We start from the raw sequence: 14,034 nt of genomic DNA on the forward strand, positions 1-14,034 counted from the left end.
TACTTCAAACTTTCGTTGCTGTGATAGAAAAGTTCCACTAGAGGGCAGTGTCCTCCTGGGCAGATGGGACAGTTCTCCATGAACTTTGCTCTGAAGTTGAACATATGATTTCTGGATCTGCACATTTTAAGGACTCATCAATACAAGCTTTTTCTATTTTCTTTTTTTTTTTTTGTTTAAGGGGAGGTTTCATTGTGCGATCTGTCAAATAAGAAATAATCCCCCTTTTTTTCACCCTTCTGCAAAACAAGGTGACCGCAAAACTCAACTTCTTACAAATTCCAGCAGTCAGAAAGTTTGTGGGAAGAGTTGCAGAGAAGATTACAGTAAAGGCATCAGCAGAGGATCACCGGCCCCCCGGACTGCAGCCTGGGACCCCATAAAAGACAGGGAGCAGGGACCTGGAGCACATCTGGCCGCGCAGGTGAGCGATGCATGCGGTGGGCCTGGGCGTGGATGATGGGGATCTATGGCTGCCGGAATGCCAGCTGTCATCATGTGCAGCAGGTGCCGGCTCCAGAGCTGCGCTCCATACAGCTGACCTCGCCTCCATCACCCAGAACATAATGAGGCTCCTCCACATTTATAGCAATCTTTATCATCCATACATGAAATATTCTGTAACTTTCTAACAGATATTACACTTTCATTTTTCATTATCATTTTCAATACTTCTGCTGCTGTCAGTGAATAAAGACATTGTGATTTACATACAAAACCTGGATGTAGCTAATATTCCTCGCAGCTGGGGGTTTGTTACAATGTATCAGTCCAGAAAGCAGATAATAATAAGAAAGTTAGATCAGAGAGAATAATGACACTGACACTCGGGGTACAGGATAATGACACTCGGGGTACAGGATAATGACACTCGGGGTACAGGATAATGACACTCGGGGTACAGGATAATGACACTCGGGGTACAGGATAATGACACTCGGGGTACAGGATAATGACACTCGGGGTACAGGATAATGACACTGACACTCGGGGTACAGGATAATGACACTGACACTCGGGGTACAGGATAATGACACTGACACTCGGGGTACAGGATAATGAAACTCGGGGTACAGGATAATGACACTCGGGGTACAGGATAATGACACTGACACTCGGGGTACAGGATAATGACACTGACACTCGGGGTACAGGATAATGACACTGACACTCGGGGTACAGGATAATGACGCTGACACTCGGGGTACAGGATAATGACGCTGACACTCGGGGTACAGGATAATGACGCTGACACTCGGGGTACAGGATAATGACACTCGGGGTACAGGATAATGACACTCGGGGTACAGGATAATGACACTGACACTCGGGGTACAGGATAATGACACTGACACTCGGGGTACAGGATAATGACACTGACACTCGGGGTACAGGATAATGACACTCGGGGTACAGGATAATGACACTCGGGGTACAGGATAATGACACTGACACTCGGGGTACAGGATAATGACACTGACACTCGGGGTACAGGATAATGACACTGACACTCGGGGTACAGGATAATGACGCTGACACTCGGGGTACAGGATAATGACGCTGACACTCGGGGTACAGGATAATGACGCTGACACTCGGGGTACAGGATAATGACACTGATACTCGGGTACAGGATAATGACACTGACACTGGGGGTACAGGATAATGACACTGGGGGTACAGGATAGTGACACTGACAGTTGGGGTACAGGATAATGACACTGACACTCGGGGTACAGGATAATGACACTGACACTGGGGGTACAGGATAATGACACTGACACTCGGGGTACAGGATAATGACACTGACACTCGGGGTACAGGATAATGACACTGGGGGTACAGGATAATGACACTGACACTCGGGGTACAGGATAATGACACTGGGGTACAGGATAATGACACTGACACTGGGGTACAGGATAATGACACTGACACTCGGGGTACAGGATAATGACACTGGGGTACAGGATAATGACACTGACACTCGGGGTACAGGATAATGATGCTGACACTCGGGGTACAGGATAATGACACTGTCACTCGGGGTACAGGATAATGACACTGGGGTACAGGATAATGACACTGACACTGGGGTACAGGATAATGACACTGACACTCGGGGTACAGGATAATGACACTGGGGTACAGGATAATGACACTGACACTCGGGGTACAGGATAATGATACTGACACTCGGGGTACAGGATAATGACACTCGGGGTACAGGATAATGACACTGACACTGGGGGTACAGGATAATGACACTGACTCTCGGGGTACAGGATAATGACACTGACACTCGGGGTACAGGATAATGACACTGACACTCGGGGTACAGGATAGTGACACTGACACTCGGGGTACAGGATAATGACACTGGGGGTACAGGATAATGACACTGGGGGTACAGGATAATGACACTGGGGGTACAGGATAGTGACACTGACAGTTGGGGTACAGGATAATGACACTGACACTCGGGGTACAGGATAATGACACTGACACTGGGGGTACGGGATAATGACACTGGGGGTACAGGATAATGACACTGGGGGTACAGGATAGTGACACTGACAGTTGGGGTACAGGATAATGACACTGACACTGGGGGTACAGGATAATGACACTGACACTCGGGGTACAGGATAATGACACTGACACTCGGGGTACAGGATAATGACACTGGGGGTACAGGATAGTGACACTGACAGTTGGGGTACAGGATAATGACACTGACACTCGGGGTACAGGATAATGACACTGACACTGGGGGTACAGGATAATGACACTGACACTCGGGGTACGGGATAATGACGCTGACACTCGGGGTACAGGATAATGACACTGACACTGGGGGTACAGGATAATGACACTGGGGGTACAGGATAATGACACTGGGGGTACAGGATAGTGACACTGACAGTTGGGGTACAGGATAATGACACTGACACTCGGGGTACAGGATAATGACACTGACACTGGGGGTACGGGATAATGACACTGGGGGTACAGGATAGTGACACTGACAGTTGGGGTACAGGATAATGACACTGACACTCGGGGTACAGGATAATGACACTGACACTGGGGGTACAGGATAATGACACTGACACTCGGGGTACGGGATAATGACGCTGACACTCGGGGTACAGGATAATGACACTGACACTGGGGGTACAGGATAATGACACTGGGGGTACAGGATAATGGCACTGACACTGGGGGTACAGGATAGTGACACTGACAGTTGGGGTACAGGATAATGACACTGACACTCGGGGTACAGGATAATGACACTGACACTGGGGGTACAGGATAATGACACTGACACTCGGGGTACGGGATAATGACGCTGACACTCGGGGTACAGGATAATGACACTGACACTGGGGGTACAGGATAATGACACTGGGGGTACAGGATAATGACACTGGGGGTACAGGATAGTGACACTGACAGTTGGGGTACAGGATAATGACACTGACACTCGGGGTACAGGATAATGACACTGACACTCGGGGTACAGGATAATGACACTGACACTCGGGGTGCAGGATGATGACACTGACACTCGGGGTACAGGATAATGACACTGACACTGGGGTACAGGATAATGACACTGACACTCGGGTACAGGATAATGACACTGGGGGTACAGGATAATGACACTGGGGGTACACAGGATAGTGACACTGACAGTTGGGGTACAGGATAATGACACTGACACTCGGGGTACAGGATAATGACACTGGGGTACAGGATAATGACACTGACACTCGGGGTACAGGATAATGACACTGACACTCGGGGTACAGGATAATGACACTGACACTCGGGATACAGGATAATGATACTGACACTCGGGGTACAGGATAATGACACTGACACTCGGGGTACAGGATAATGATGCTGACACTCGGGGTACAGGATAATGATACTGACACTCGGGGTACAGGATAATGACACTCGGGGTACAGGATAATGACACTGACACTGGGGGTACAGGATAATGACACTGACTCTCGGGGTACAGGATAATGACACTGACACTCGGGGTACAGGATAATGACACTGACACTCGGGGTACAGGATAGTGACACTGACACTCGGGGTACAGGATAATGACACTGGGGGTACAGGATAATGACACTGGGGGTACAGGATAATGACACTGGGGGTACAGGATAGTGACACTGACACTCGGGGTACAGGATAATGACACTGACACTGGGGGTACGGGATAATGACACTGGGGGTACAGGATAATGACACTGGGGGTACAGGATAGTGACACTGACAGTTGGGGTACAGGATAATGACACTGACACTGGGGGTACAGGATAATGACACTGACACTCGGGGTACAGGATAATGACACTGACACTCGGGGTACAGGATAATGACACTGGGGGTACAGGATAGTGACACTGACAGTTGGGGTACAGGATAATGACACTGACACTCGGGGTACAGGATAATGACACTGACACTGGGGGTACAGGATAATGACACTGACACTCGGGGTACGGGATAATGACGCTGACACTCGGGGTACAGGATAATGACACTGACACTGGGGGTACAGGATAATGACACTGACACTCGGGGTACAGGATAATGACACTGACACTCGGGGTACAGGATAATGACACTGGGGGTACAGGATAGTGACACTGACAGTTGGGGTACAGGATAATGACACTGACACTCGGGGTACAGGATAATGACACTGACACTCGGGGTACGGGATAATGACGCTGACACTCGGGGTACAGGATAATGACACTGACACTGGGGGTACAGGATAATGACACTGGGGGTACAGGATAATGACACTGACAGTTGGGGTACAGGATAATGACACTGACACTCGGGGTACAGGATAATGACACTGACACTCGGGGTACGGGATAATGACACTGGGGGTACAGGATAATGACACTGGGGGTACAGGATAGTGACACTGACAGTTGGGGTACAGGATAATGACACTGACACTCGGGGTACAGGATAATGACACTGACACTCGGGGTACGGGATAATGACACTGGGGGTACAGGATAATGACACTGACACTCGGGGTACAGGATAATGACACTGACACTCGGGGTGCAGGATGATGACACTGACACTCGGGGTACAGGATAATGACACTGACACTGGGGTACAGGATAATGACACTGACACTCGGGTACAGGATAATGACACTGGGGGTACAGGATAATGACACTGGGGGTACACAGGATAGTGACACTGACAGTTGGGGTACAGGATAATGACACTGACACTCGGGGTACAGGATAATGGCACTGACACTCGGGTACAGGATAATGACACTGACACTCGGGGTACAGGATAGTGACACTGACACTCGGGGTACAGGATAATGACGCTGACACTCGGGGTACAGGATAATGACGCTGACACTGGGGGTACAGGATAATGACACCGACACTCGGGGTACAGGATAATGACACTGACACTCGGGGTGCAGGATAATGACACTGACACTGGGGGTACAGGATAATGACACTAACACTCGGAGTACAGGTTAATGACACTGACACTGGGGGTACAGGATAATGACACTGACACTCGGGGTACAGGATAATGACACTGACACTCGGGGTACAGGATAATGACACTGACACTCGGGGTACAGGATAATGACACTGACACTCGGGGTACAGGATAATGACACTGACACTGGGGGTACAGGATAATGACACTGACACTCGGGGTACAGGATAATGACACTGACACTCGGGGTACAGGATAATGACACTGACACTCGGGGTACAGGATAATGACACTGACACTCGGGGTACAGGATAATGACACTGACACTCGGGGTACAGGATAATGACACTGACACTCGGGGTACAGGTTAATGACACTGACACTCGGGGTACAGGATAATGACACTGACACTCGGGGTACAGGATAATGACACTGACACTCGGGGTACAGGATAATGACACTGACACTCGGGGTACAGGATAATGACACTGACACTCGGGGTACAGGATAATGACACTGACACTGGGGGTACAGGATAATGACACTGACACTCGGGGTACAGGATAATGACACTGACACTCGGGGTACAGGATAATGACACTGACACTCGGGGTACAGGTTAATGACACTGACACTGGGGGTACAGGATAATGACACTGACACTCGGGGTACAGGATAATGACACTGACACTCGGGGTACAGGATAGTGACACTGACACTGGGGGTACAGGATAATGACACTGGGGTACAGGATAATGACACTGACACTCGGAGTACAGGTTAATGACACTGGGGGTACAGGATAATGACACTCGGGGTACAGGATAGTGACACTGACACTGGGGGTACAGGATAATGACACTGACACTGGGGGTACAGGATAATGACACTGACACTGGGGGTACAGGATAATGACACTGACACTCGGGGTACAGGATAATGACACTGACACTCGGGGTACAGGATAATGACACTGACACTCGGGGTACAGGATAATGACACTGGGGTACAGGATAATGACACTGACACTCGGGGTACAGGATAATGACACTGGGGTACAGGATAATGACACTGACACTCGGAGTACAGGTTAATGACACTGACACTGGGGGTACAGGATAATGACACTGACACTCGGGGTACAGGATAGTGACACTGACACTGGGGGTACAGGATAATGACACTGACACTCGGGGTACAGGATAGTGACACTGACACTCGGGGTACAGGATAATGACACTGACACTCGGGGTACAGGATAATGACACTGACACTCGGGGTACAGGATAGTGACACTGACACTCGGGGTACAGGATAATGACACTGACACTCGGGGTACAGGATAATGACACTGGGGTACAGGATAATGACACTGACACTCGGGGTACAGGATAATGACACTGACTCTCGGGGTACAGGATAATGACACTGACTCTCGGGGTACAGGATAATGACACTGACTCTCGGGGTACAGGATAATGACGCTGACACTCGGGGTACAGGATAATGACGCTGACACTCGGGGTACAGGATAATGACACTGACACTCGGGGTACAGGATAAGGATAATGACACTGACACTGGGATACAGGATAATGACACTGGGGGTACAGGATAATGACACTGGGGGTACAGGATAATGACACTGGGGGTACAGGATAATGACGCTGACACTCGGGGTACAGGATAATGACACTGACTCTCGGGGTACAGGATAATGACGCTGACACTCGGGGTACAGGATAATGACGCTGACACTCGGGGTACAGGATAATGACGCTGACACTGGGGGTACAGGATAATGACACTGACTCTCGGGGTACAGGATAATGACACTGACTCTCGGGGTACAGGATAATGACGCTGACACTCGGGGTACAGGATAATGACGCTGACACTCGGGGTACAGGATAAGGATAATGACACTGACACTGGGATACAGGATAATGACACTGACACTGGGGGTACAGGATAATGACACTGGGGGTACAGGATAATGACACTGACACTGGGGGTACAGGATAATGACACTGACACTGGGGGTACAGGATAATGACACTGACACTCGGGGTACAGGATAATGACACTGACACTCGGGGTACAGGATAATGACGCTGACACTCGGGGTACAGGATAATGACACTGACACTCGGGGTACAGGATAATGACACTGACACTGGGATACAGGATAATGACACTGACACTGGGGGTACAGGATACTGACACTCGGGGTACAGGATAATGACACTGACACTGGGGGTACAGGATAATGACACTGGGGGTACAGGATAATGACACTGACACTGGGGGTACAGGATAATGACACTGACACTGGGGTACAGGATAATGACACTGACACTCGGGGTACAGGATAATGACACTGACACTGGGGGTACAGGATAATGACACTGACACTGGGGTACAGGATAATGACACTGACACTGGGATACAGGATAATGACACTGACACTGGGGGTACAGGATACTGACATTCGGGGTACAGGATAATGACACTGACACTGGGGGTACAGGATAATGACACTCGGGGTACAGGATAATGACACTGACACTGGGGGTACAGGATAATGACACTGGGGGTACAGGATAATGACACTGACACTGGGGGTACAGGATGATGACGCTGACACTCGGGGTGCAGGATAATGACACTGACACTCGGGGTACAGGATAATGACACTGACACTCGGGGTGCAGGATAATGACACTGACACTCGGGGTACAGGATAATGACACTGACACTCGGGTACAGGATAATGACACTGGGGGTACAGGATACTGACACTGACACTGGGGGTACAGGATAATGACACTGACACTGGGGGTACAGGATAATGACACTGACACTCGGGGTACAGGATAATGACACTCGGGGTGCAGGATAATGACACTCGGGGTGCAGGATAATGACACTCGGGGTGCAGGATAATGACACTCGGGGTGCAGGATAATGACACTCGGGGTGCAGGATAATGACACTCGGGGTGCAGGATAATGACACTGACACTCGGGGTACAGGATAATGACACTGACACTCGGGTACAGGATAATGACACTGGGGGTACAGGATACTGACACTGACACTGGGGGTACAGGATAATGACACTGACACTCGGGGTGCAGGATAATGACACTCGGGGTGCAGGATAATGACACTCGGGGTGCAGGATAATGACACTCGGGGTGCAGGATAATGACACTCGGGGTGCAGGATAATGACACTCGGGGTGCAGGATAATGACACTCGGGGTGCAGGATAATGACACTCGGGGTGCAGGATAATGACACTGACACTCGGGGTACAGGATAATGACACTGACACTCGGGTACAGGATACTGACACTGACACTCGGGTACAGGATAATGACACTGGGGGTACAGGATACTGACACTGACACTGGGGGTACAGGATAATGACACTGACACTCGGGGTGCAGGATAATGACACTCGGGGTGCAGGATAATGACACTCGGGGTGCAGGATAATGACACTCGGGTACAGGATAATGACACTCGGGGTACAGGATAATGACACTGATACTCGGGGTACAGGATGATGATGCTGACACTCGGGGTACAGGATAATGACACTGACACTCGGGGTACAGGATAATGACACTGACACTCGGGGTACAGGATAATGGCACTGACACTGGGGGTACAGGATACTGACACTGACACTCGGGTACAGGATAATGACACTGACACTCGGGGTGCAGGATAATGACACTCGGGGTGCAGGATAATGACACTCGGGGTGCAGGATAATGACACTCGGGGTGCAGGATAATGACACTCGGGGTGCAGGATAATGACACTCGGGGTGCAGGATAATGACACTCGGGGTGCAGGATAATGACACTCGGGGTGCAGGATAATGACACTCGGGGTGCAGGATAATGACACTCGGGGTGCAGGATAATGACACTCGGGGTGCAGGATAATGACACTGACACTCGGGGTACAGGCTCCGGGGGGCGCTCACAGGTGGGTTGCTCGTCCCTTTAGGACTCTTCCTGTACATTGATTTTCGGTCAGTCTTACACTATGGAGATCCTGTTCCTGATCTGGTAGAGGATTACGCGTCATCTATGTCTCACATTAGTTGGGGTCGGCATCGCTGTCTCTGTGACGCCCCGGCCTCGGGGTCAGCCGCTCTTTCTCCTCCATATTGATTTTCATTAATTTCCTCATCACTTTATCCATCAGTTCAGCTGTTATAACATGATAATGGCCGTGTCCTCGTCTGGGAGCTTCTCAGCTGGAATATCTCACAGATTCATATTTTTCGTGGTGTCCGAGGAATTTTCTGGAATTTCTATCTCATTTCCTTTATTTTGGCTTATTTATGACATACTTACTGTAACTTGTGAAAGTATTTTCCCCTTTGGCTTTTTACCTATGTGTTGTTACATTACAACCTGTGTAAATATTTTTGCGATCTGATTTGTCTGAGATGCATCAGGATTAAATATTCTAAGTTGGTGAAGTGAAGTGAGAAAATATAGGCATAAATTACATTTCTGGGATCAAAGAACTAAAAATTGTCATGTGCATATGTTTTAACCCCTTTTGGGATAATGCCCCTAAAATTTTCTGGTGCAAGCAATTCCCTTCATAAGTCCCATGGTTAGTGACAGGATGTCCCCCTGTGTACAATCTAAGTGTCACATGTCTGTCAGTATATACACTTTACCTTTTCTGAAGACCACAGAGGCGGCAACACCACTAACCAAACTCCACCATGAAAACTAAGGAGATCTCCAAAGAACACCATGAAGACTAAGGACAGCTCCAAACACCATGATGAGCAAGGAGATCTCCAAACTCCACTATGAAGACCAAGGAGATCTTCAAACAACACCATGAAGACCAAGGAGATCTCCAAACAACACCATGAGGATCAAGGAGATCTCCAAAAACCATGAAAACCAAGGAGATCTCCAAGCAACACCATGAAGACTAAGGAAAGCTCCAAACAACACCATGATGAGCAAGGAGATCTCCAAACTCCACCATGAAGACCAAGGAGATCTCCATACAACACCATAAAGACCAAGGAGATCTCCAAACAACACCATGAAGACCAAGGAGATCTCCAAACAACACTATGAAGACCAAGGAGATCTCCAAACAACACCATGAAGACCAAGGAGATCTCCAAACACCATGAAGACCATGGAGATCTCTAAACAAGTCAGGGACAAAGTTGTTGAGAAGTACAAGTCAAGATGGGGTTATAAAGAAATATCCCAGTCTCTGATGATTCCCCGATGCACCATCAAATCCATTATCATCAAATGGAAAGAACATGGTACCACAACAAACCTGCCAAGAGAGGGCACCCACCAAAACTATCACCCCAGGCAAATAGGGCATTAATCAGAGAGGCAGCACAGAGACCAAAGAGAACTCTGAAATATCTGCAGAGTTCCCAGGCAGAGATTGGAATTTATGTCCATAGGATTACAATAAGCCGTATACTCCATAGTGTTGGCCTTTATAGAAGAGTGGGCAGAAAAAAACCTTTACTTACACCCAAAAATTGTAAGTCTCATTTTGAGAGACTTACATCTCAAAATGAGAAGAAAATCATCCCCACAGAGAAACATGGTGGTGGCAGCATCATGCTGTGGGGATGTTATTCAGCAGCAGGGACATTGAAAATGGTCGGAGTCAAAGCAAAGCTGGATGGTGCGGAATACAGAGATATTCTTGAGCAAAACCTGTTTCAGTTTGTCAGTGACTTGAGACTGGGACTGAGGTTCATGTTCCATCAAGACAATGATCCAAAGCATACTGCTAAAGTCACACTTGAGGAGTTTAAGGCGAAACTTGTAAATGTTCTGGAGAGAGACCTTAATCCAATGGAGAATCTGTGGTCAGAATTGAAGATCGATGTTCACCAGAGGAAACATCTAACTTGATGGAGCTGGAGCAGTTTTACCTTGAGGAACGGGCAAAAATCCCAGCAAAATGTGGAACTCTCATAGAGACTTATTCAAAGCTATTTGTAGCAGTAATTGCTGCAAAAAGGAGGCTCTACAAAGTAATGACTTTAGGGGGTGAATAGTTATGCACACAGACCTTTTTAGTAATTTTGTCCTATTTGTTGTTTGCCTTACAATAAAACGAAACCCGAATGTTCACGGTTGTAGGAATGTTGTTTACGTGAACTGATGCAAAAGCTAAAAAATATTAGCGATGAAACTCCAGGTTGTGAGGCAGCGAAACAAAAAAAATGCCAAGGGGGGTGTGGGAGATGGATATTTTTGCAAACCATTGTACTTGTAGGGTCTGCTCATACTTTCGGCTATGGATAATGCAGAAGTGTCTCACTGCTCATGTTCTACAGTTCGCATAGCTACCGGTCTAGATTAACGACATCATAAGCCACTTCTACAGGTGCCATGGCAACTGGTGGGGCCCAATGACATCACCACTAGGGGCCTAGTTCAATGTGTTCAGCCCATAGCGCCCCACCTCACCCTCAGGTTCCTCTCCTTCTCTGCGCCTTCTCTATGTTCTCGAGGCCGGCACCGCAGTGATGACCCGTTACTTCATGTTTACACCACATCGAAAGCAAAGTATCTGAGGACAGAGAGACATTATCACTAGCACAGGGACCACCATGGCCTTCCTGTACAACCCAGACCGCTAGGGGCCCTCTACTGCCTTAGGGCCCCGGCTTTCGTCCAGATTTTTCTTACCGCTGACTTTGGAACAGCTGAAAAAAAACAGATTTAGAAATGGGAGAAAATTGAATTTCGATCTTTAAACAAACAACGTCCGCTCTTTGTTCTGTTTACACGACGTCGAGTATAATGTTCTCTTCTCATCCGTTCTCCGTAACAATATAATAAGAAAAACTCAATTTATAGGGTTTAAAGCAGCAAGAAATATCAGCAAAAGTAAACAATTCGTAATAAAAGGATCGAGTTACAAAAGTTTGTGATGACATCATAAAGCCACTATGGACTGGGCACAAATCAGTCTATGGTTCAAAAATGGATATAAAAATAATGCCTATGTAAGGTGCAACCATGAAAGTAATATAATACTGCCTCATAGATAAAAGAAAATAACTACCATAATACTGCTCCCTATGTACAAGAATATAACTACTGTAATACTGCTCCTATGTACAAGAATATAACTACTATAATACTGCCCCTATATACAAGAATATAACTACTATAATACTGCCCTCTATTTAAAAGAATATAACTACTATAATACTGTCCCTGTGTACAATAATATAACTACTATAATACTGCTCCTATGTACAAGAATATAACTACTATAATACTGCTCCTATGTACAAGAATATAACTACTATAATACTGCCCTCTATTTAAAAGAATATAACTACTATAATACTGTCCCTGTGTACAATAATATAACTACTATAATACTGCTCCTATGTACAAGAATATAACTACTATAATACTGCTCCTATGTACAAGAATATAACTACTATAATACTGCTCCTATGTACAAGAATATAACTACTATAATACTGCCCCCTATGTACAAGAATATAACTACTATAATACTGCTCCTATGTACAAGAATATAACTACTATAATACTGCTTCTATGTACAAGAATATAACTACTATAATGCTGCTCCTATGTGCAAGAATATAACTACTATAATACTGCCCCCTATGTACAAGAATATAACTACTATAATACTGCCCCTATGTACAAGAATATAACTACTATAATACTGCTCCCTATATACAAGAATATAACTACTATAATGCTGCCCCTATGTACAAGAATATAACTACTATAATACTGCTCCTATGTATAAGAATATAACTACTATAATACTGCCCCTATGTACAAGAATATAACTACTATAATACTGCTCCCTATATACAAGAATATAACTACTATAATGCTGCTCCTATGTACAAGAATATAACTACTATAATGCTGCTCCTATGTACAAGAATATAACTACTATAATACTGCCCCTATGTACAAGAATATAACTACTATAATACTTACTCATGTACAAGATTATATCTACTATAAAACTAATAAAACTACAATATAATACTATATACTCTGTATTTATTATTCTTTCATTACATTTTTTGAGTGTATAATTACTGTTTCCATTACAATCTACCCCATCCCCATCATGAAGATGTTCATGATATTTCACTACCCACATGAGATATGTTCTCCATTGATTAAATTTAAAAAATACCGTGGATTTCCATAGTTGCTGTTTTTATTTTTAAATGTTGCTGTTATTTTAGCTAATCCAAAAATAAAGCAGTGAAAACATCAGAATTTTCCAATTTTTTAAACACCATTTTCTAAATTCTGACAAAACAGCATTGTTGGGTTTATTTCTGGCACAAATCACCGGTTTCTTTCCTAATCTTAGCGCACTGTAAGAAGAAATGACAGCTTGTGACTTCACTGGGGTTTGCGAATGTGTGCACATCCCTGCTTTGTGTGCGAGTATAAGCATA

General features: G+C 46.4%; 1 protein-coding gene across 1 annotated transcript in view; it reads left to right on the forward strand.

Moving 5' to 3' along the window:
* Nucleotides 1-272: 272 nt before the first annotated feature.
* The window catches only part of SCARA5 (scavenger receptor class A member 5), a 339,153-nt gene continuing 325,391 nt past the window's right edge, over nucleotides 273-14,034 (forward strand). The window contains exon 1 of the mRNA XM_069728448.1: nucleotides 273-424. The gene's annotated coding sequence lies outside the window, so the exon portion shown is untranslated. The remainder of the gene's footprint in view (nucleotides 425-14,034) is intronic.

Source organism: Ranitomeya imitator, chromosome 5 (assembly GCF_032444005.1).
Source record: "Ranitomeya imitator isolate aRanImi1 chromosome 5, aRanImi1.pri, whole genome shotgun sequence".
In the NCBI taxonomy this organism is placed as follows: domain Eukaryota; kingdom Metazoa; phylum Chordata; class Amphibia; order Anura; family Dendrobatidae; genus Ranitomeya; species Ranitomeya imitator.